This window comes from Penaeus monodon, chromosome 4 (assembly GCF_015228065.2).
Source record: "Penaeus monodon isolate SGIC_2016 chromosome 4, NSTDA_Pmon_1, whole genome shotgun sequence".
Taxonomy (NCBI): Eukaryota; Metazoa; Arthropoda; class Malacostraca; order Decapoda; family Penaeidae; genus Penaeus; species Penaeus monodon.
This window is the reverse complement of record NC_051389.1, coordinates 1,517,268-1,524,767: the sequence shown is the minus strand read 5'-3', so window position 1 is coordinate 1,524,767 and position 7,500 is coordinate 1,517,268.

Here is a 7,500-nt window from a genome sequence, read left to right as displayed (position 1 = left end):
TGCATATCCCTCGGCCACTTTGAAAAATATTTCCATTACCACCGAGTATGGGTTTTCCTTTGTGGCGTGAGAGGCAGGGGCCCGGGCAATGTTTTTGCCACCTTTCCCAGGGGTCCCCCACACAGTACACCGTAAGGGGCAGGGTTTCTTTCTACTGGGCCCTTTTTTGCACTGACACTCCCTGTTACACCACCAGCACGTACTCTCATGCCCCCCAGTAGAAGCTTTGACGGAGGCGGCTCAGGGTCTTTTTCTCGCCCAAGTCCCCGGGTAACCCCGGCTGTAATTCCTCAGAAACTCAGCAGAGGGCTCTGGGTATACAATCCCCATGTGCCTGTCCACTTCACTCAACTGTACCCAGGCTTCACTAAAAAAACCGTTTTGACCCACTCGAAAATTTTCCCCACTGGTCCACCAGACATTTTGTGGGGGGGCTCTCCGCAGCCACGGCCCCCCCAACTGGGGTCCCTGAGACCCTCAAGCCATGGACAATGGGACAGGTCGAGCCCTCCTTTGTGCCTTACGCCACTCATACCCCTTTATGGACATTCCGCATGCAGACGGGGGCACCGGGGTCAGAGTCTTTGGACACAGTGGAGCAACTACCCTACAGGGGCGTCGCCCAGGCTGCGGTTTGCAAGGACACCCCCCCCCGGGGGTGGACGATGTGGTATTGACTGTTCAAGGCGCCCTAACCATTTGCCAGCTGCCCCTTGTCCCTTCAGCGACTTAAACCCACTGTGGGAGCATGGTCAGTCCGGGATGGTAACTGGGCACCGTAGGGGTATGGGTGAAAGGCTCGAGATCTTCCCACCGCCAGCAATTTTTCCTTGTCACACAATAGTTGCGTTCGGGCCCTGTGAACTTGGCACTGTTAGGCCACGAATACTTTTTCCCCGCCTTTATCGTGCCCAAAACCGCCCCGATCCCTTTCCCGCCTAGCGCAGTGTCAAACAGGTAAGGGACTTGGGCCCGGTGGGGCAAGCCCGGGTTTTTCCACCGGGGCCTTTTCGGTTGTAAAGCAGACTGACACCCCTCGTCCCACGGAAGCACTCCCCTTTTCGTGTAAGTCGGGGGAGGAGCCGCTACATGGCAAAGTCCTGTAAAAAGCGGCGGAGTATGTGCACGGGCCCCAGGTACTCTTTTTCCGCACATTGGTGGAACTGGCCATTTCCCCCACCACCGCCACCTTCGTGGGCCTGCGCACCCCGTCTGACTGACTAATCCCCCGAAATGGAATCTGCTGGAACACGAGCATTTTTGGGGGCGATTTTGGGTTTGGCCTTCCTCAACCGCTGTGTCTTCCTCCAGCCGCTCCAGTTCCCAAAGGTGTCCCAAAGATGATGACGTCATAATGTAGACAAGCGCCGTTTCCATGAGGCCATCCAACCCCCCTTCCATCAGACGCTCAAAACAACCGGGGCATTGCAGAGCCCAAAGGGATGACGTTGAATTGCCAAGGCCTTGCCCAAAGGGAAAAAAGGCAGTCTTTGGCTTGTCCTCTTCCGCCATCTCCCAGGGTGAAAACCCCGACTTCAGGTCGGTGGGGAAACCACCGGGCCCCCCCCAATGCACGAGTGTGTCATAAATTCTCGGCAATGGGTATGAGCCCTTTAGTCATGTTTCAGCGCCCGGTATCCACACAAAAGGTTGTGTGCCGTCCTTTTTCTTCACCGGGGGATCCTGTGCCCCTGGACTGTTGCCCTTTCAATACCCCCTGTGCCCTGCTCATTGCAGTGTGCTGCTTTCCTTCTTTTGGGTTGGGTGAAAACGTGGGGGGGGGGGTCTTGATGGGAAAAATACTTCCGGTGTTAAGCGGTGTTTCACCAATCCTGTGCGGCCCAGGTCCAAGTACCCCGCAAACCATCTGCATACTGAGACAGGTGGAGCATCTTCTCTGTCTGTGCTTCGTAGGTTTGCGGCGCCGGTGCGCCAAGTCTCAGGAAGTGGGCAACGGCCCCACACCACCAATCCTCGCCCCCGACGACTCTTCTGGACGTCCATTTCCCACAAGTGCCCAGCTTTGCACCACTGGCACTTTTGGTCTTATGGGGAAATTGGGTCCAACACTGTAATAAACCCCCCCCTGGTCCCAAAAAGGGTTCGCCCCAACCCCTAGCCCTCAGCCCCGCTGCAAGTTTTTGGTTTGGGGTCCCGAGGCCCTTCTCACGATCACTTTACAGTCGACACCGGGTTTTAGACTCTGCCTGGGGCAAAGGGCAGTGTCAGCTGTAACTACCTCTGCACAGCCAACCTTGGAAGAAAAGGGGCCCCCTTCACCGGCACCCTACCCGCTTCGTCCCAAGTCGACCAGCCTTTTCTGCGTCAGGGAGTCAAGGGCCCCGCAAGCAGTGTCGTCCGATCGGCCCCATACACCGGCAGCCGCTGCACCGTGCTGCCCCGCAATACAAGCCTCCCCTGGCCCCTTTACTCCAAAAATCCCGGACACCAAAGTCTCGTGGTGCGTCTGGAAGTCGCATAGGGCCAAAAACAGGGGCACTAGGGTCTTCTCAGCCCCAGTGTCCACGTCAGGCGGCTGGTTTCCCCTTTTTGGCCTTCCACCCGCATCTGTGGTTTGACGGGAGCTTTCCCCAAACGGGGGCGGGAACCGAGGACGGCTGGGGTTTTGGCCCCTTTTAAAGTTTTCCCCTGACACTTTTACCTTGGCATGCACTTGGAGGTGACCATACCTGCCCCAGTCTTTAACACTGCTGGGGAAAGGGATCAGAATCCCCGGGTTTGGGGGACGTGTTTTCCCGCTCCCTCTGACACGACACGTCGTGCCCTACCCTCGCAGCCCCAAAACAAGCCTTGGAAGTTTTTGGGCTCACCTTCCCCAAAACTATTTTCTCCATTTAGCCTTCCCCCCCCGGAGGTCACGGCGGGGGAAGTGGCCCCCAGGCCCCCTCGTTTCCCAGGAAGGGCCCCGAATCCAAGGCCCCCCGCCCGCGCCACCCGCAGGTCCCCAGGGGTGCCTGCTTGATGTAGATTTGCCCTTTGGCCCGTAAAGCGTCAACAAAAAAATCCGGGCAAGGGGCCAGATCATCCTTTTTGCAGGGGGTACGATCCTTACCAGCGCCCCCACATCTTGTGCCCGCTGGGCAGGTCTCGCACGCTCATGGTCCCGCTTTTTAAATGGGCCCCATAACCCCGGCCGGTGGGGGGTGCCCCAAACGGCGTTTCAAAGCCCGCCACGCTGGTGTAAGAGGCCCGTTGGGATGCCCGGGAGATGCCCCAAAACCCTTTCCCCCGCGGGCCCCTTACGTCTACCGCTCAGGGGCCTTCTCTTCCGGCCCAGCCCGGGCAGATGAAGCATTTTAAATTGGGCGAATATTCCCTCCCAGGCCCCCTTCCGTCGTACTCAGCTGGGTACGCTTCACAGAATGTTGGAGGCGAGGGGCTGCGGGGTGGAGAAGCGTGCCGTAACTAACACGCCCGGGGGGGGGAAAGGGGGGGAGGGGGGCAACGAGGCGGGGTTTACCGGGTCCGATTTTCCGCCACCTAACCCCAAAGGGGGCGGTTCCATGGGTCCCCCCGCCCCTTTTGCAGCGCCACTGGTCCGCAGAGCTCGAGGGGCCCGGGGGGTTTCTGCCCCGGCCCCAGGAGACCCCCGTAAACCTGCACTCTGGCTCTGTTCCAGAACCCCGTCTGCCCTTTTCGCTTGCAACGTTCCTACCCCATGACCCGCCTTTTTTGCCTTCACTTCCTCCCTCAGGTCCTGAATCGCCCCCGGTCTGCACCTCCCCCAAACAGTTCATCTTATCTGTTGCAGGCCTTTCGGTGTTGCGGTTTTCCCTCTTCACGATGCAAGATTGCTCGTGCAAAATCACAACGGCAGAATGTTCCTCTGCCTTTCCTGCCTGCATCTCGACGAATGGTGCGCCCGCTCGTGTGCCCTCTGGCTGCTCTTCTGCCCTTTTTGCCTTTCCTCCCTCATACCGGGGCCCGCATCAGTGATCAGGTCCCTCTGGCTCGGTTTTTACCCCCATCGTGCCGCCTCAGTCATGCCCCCCTTTCCCCCAGGGTGGCCCCTTTTTTAGCATGATAAATGGGGCTCTCACGATCAAAAAATCCAAATCCACTCCTGACACCTTTTTTTACGCCGACCCCTCGTCTCTCTGCCACCCAAACAAGGCAGGTAGGCAGCGGGTGCTTTCAAGGGGGCGTGAACACTGAAAAGCCCCAAAAGGGCACCGAAAAACCCCAGGTCCCAAACACCAGGAGAGGAAACGCCAAGTGGCGAGGAGGGGCCCAAGTAAACAAAAATGCAGTCTTTCCTTTTTTTACACAAGTTATTTACCCTCACTTTTTTATAGGCACAAAACAGGGGGAAAACCCGATGTCACACGCACAATAAGCTTATAACAGGGCAACACCAGGTTTTTTTAGTCAAAGGGCACACACAGGGGCTTCACAGGAGCAGCACCCAAAATGCCTCCTCTTGGCTTGTTCCTCCCCTCCTCCGCTCACAGCCCGCTGCGACAAAGGTTTTCCCAGGTCCCTTCATGTAAAACATGTTTGCACAGAGACAAAGACCCCTGGGTGCAATAGTGTTATATATATATAATTTTAAAATTAATATATATTTTAATATTAATATTTATATATGTAAAATTAATAATATAAAATATAAAATAATTATTATATTAAATATTATAATATAAATTTTATTATATATAATAATATTATATATATATATATTATATATAATTTTAAAATTGGTGTGTGTGTGTGGTTGTGTGTGTGTGGTGTGTGTGTGTAGTATATTATATTATATATATATATATATATATATATATATATATATATATATATAATATAGGGGGGGAGGAGGCTCTTTTGGGACCGCCTTTCCTCCCCCCAAAAACCCCAAAAACAAGCCCCTTCCATCGTAATCAGAAATTTCCCCTCTCGGGGACATTTGGGCACGCCGTCTTCCCTTCACCCTGGCAGCATGCGTATATATATGTGTTATATATTATATAATATTTTATTTTATAATATTAAAATATATATATTTATATATATTGTAAATATAAAAAACACATGTTTTTATGTAAAAGTATGTTTAAAGTAGTAATTAACATATAAACACCCAATTTTAAAATCTAATATTATTTTAATATATATATTATATATTAAAATAAAATTTAAAATTATTATATTTATACTATATATTTATTTTATAACATAATACACATTATTATATATAATTCATATTATATAATATATATATTATATAATATATTATATATATATATATATATATATATATATGGGGAAAGAAAACCCCAATACAAAACTAATTTTTAAAAATTAGTTTGTATTGGGGTTTTTTTTTCCTTTGATCAACACAGAAGAGTGTTTTTCTATTCCAATTATATATATATATAATATAATATAATTATATATATAAAATTTTATATTATATACACCACACACCACACACAACCACAAAACCACCCAAACACACAACACACACATATTTTAAATATTATATTATTTATATTTAATATAACAAAACCCTATACGAACGCTCCCTGGTCGACCATCATTACTCTAAAAAAAGCAGGGTGTAGTTTTGCAAGAATTTTTGGTTTCCTGAATATAAATAATTCGTTTTGTAAAAACCATATATACGCCGTGGCGGGAGGGGGGGGTGGAATTAGGCGCGGGAACCCAATTATATATATCTGTACATCTTTTGAAAAACCTTTTTAGATACACAAACCCTACGTAACACACACACACACACACAACCAGTATAATATAATAATTTTATTATATATTAGATAATATATATATAATAACATTATATATATATATAATATTTATTTTTATATATTTTTTATTATTATTATATATATACATATACAATCTAATATTATAATATTATATAAATATATATTAATTTTTAAATATATTTTATATAATATTTTAAATATTTGTGTTGGTGTGTGTTGTGTGTGGTGGTGTTGTTTTTAAATATATATATTATATATATTATATATATTATAATAATTAATACATACATACAATATATATATAATATTTATTATATTAATAATTTTAAAAATTTATAAAAATATAAATACATACATCTACATATAATATATATTATATTATATATTAATATATAAAATACATACTACATAACCAATTTTATATATTTTAAAATATATATATAAAAATATAAAATATATGTATATATAAAATTTTATATATATAATAAAATTTATATTATATATATATATAATATATATTTTTTTTTTTGTGTGTGTGTGTGTGGGGGGTTTTGTTTGTTTTGCGTTATTTTTTAAATTTAATTTTAATTATATTTTTATTATAAAACACACCACACCCCCTATATCCCGTGTTTTATAAGATATTCATTCTCTTCATACATTTTATACTCGTCAACAGAAGGGTTTCAATATTGTGTATATATAATTTTATATTAATATTTTATAAATATTTATATTAATATATATAAATATTATATATATATATATAATATATAATATAAATATATTTTGTGGTGGTGGGGTGTGTAGTCGAAAAACTCTTCTTAATAATCAAAATCAGCAGAAATGTTTCCAACCCCAAGCGAAGTGAACTCCATCAAAAGTCGACGCGGGGCAACACCCCAAAGATGCAAAAAAGAAGAAGAAAAAAAAAAAAAACAGAATGAATACCCTCAAAATTAAGGAGGGCCAAAGATTTAATCAAAAAACCGGTCAGATACCCTCTCTTCAGTCGGAAGATACCCATTTATCCTACCCTTTCTACATTTTTATTTTTTTTGAAATGCCTTTTTTTAAGGGAAAAAATGTCAGAGAAAAAAAATGCTTGTTTAAACCAGGGGTTTTAGAGTTTTCTACATCGACCCCCACACATCAAGGGGGAATCATCCGTGAACCTGATTTTAAAAAAATCTGTACCACGGTGGCAAATGCCCCAAAGAGGCAGACATTATTGCAGGCATCAGTCCCCCCTCGATAAACATGGCCCTGGGCCGGTGTAAAGTTTGTATTCATTTTCGACTCTGACACAATATTCACCACGACAAATCTACGTTTTCAAAGGGGGTTTAAATCCCTGACGCAAATCCGCTTTAACCTTTTAATCTTCGGTTCGCCCCCAAACAGAAAAGGACCTCAATACGCAGTAAAATTTTTTTCGGGCCCTTTCCCTTTTTGCCTTTTGAAATAGGGTGCATAACCTATTCGTTTCAAATTGGGGCATTAAAGACTACTAAAAATTGAATTAGGGGTGAAAAGAAAACCTTGGGGGTGGAGACCGCGCCACCTAAAAAGGGACGGGGGCATAAGGTTTGGGTTTTAATGCCCTTTTCGTGTAAAAAAAGGCAGAAATTTCATGCGACTCAGAACTTGTTCCCCCCTATCGGTGAAAAATGCATTTGACTAATGCCAGTAGAAATTTAATTTTTGCTTTATAGACTTTTCGTAAAAGTTTTATTTTTTTTTTAGGGCATATTAT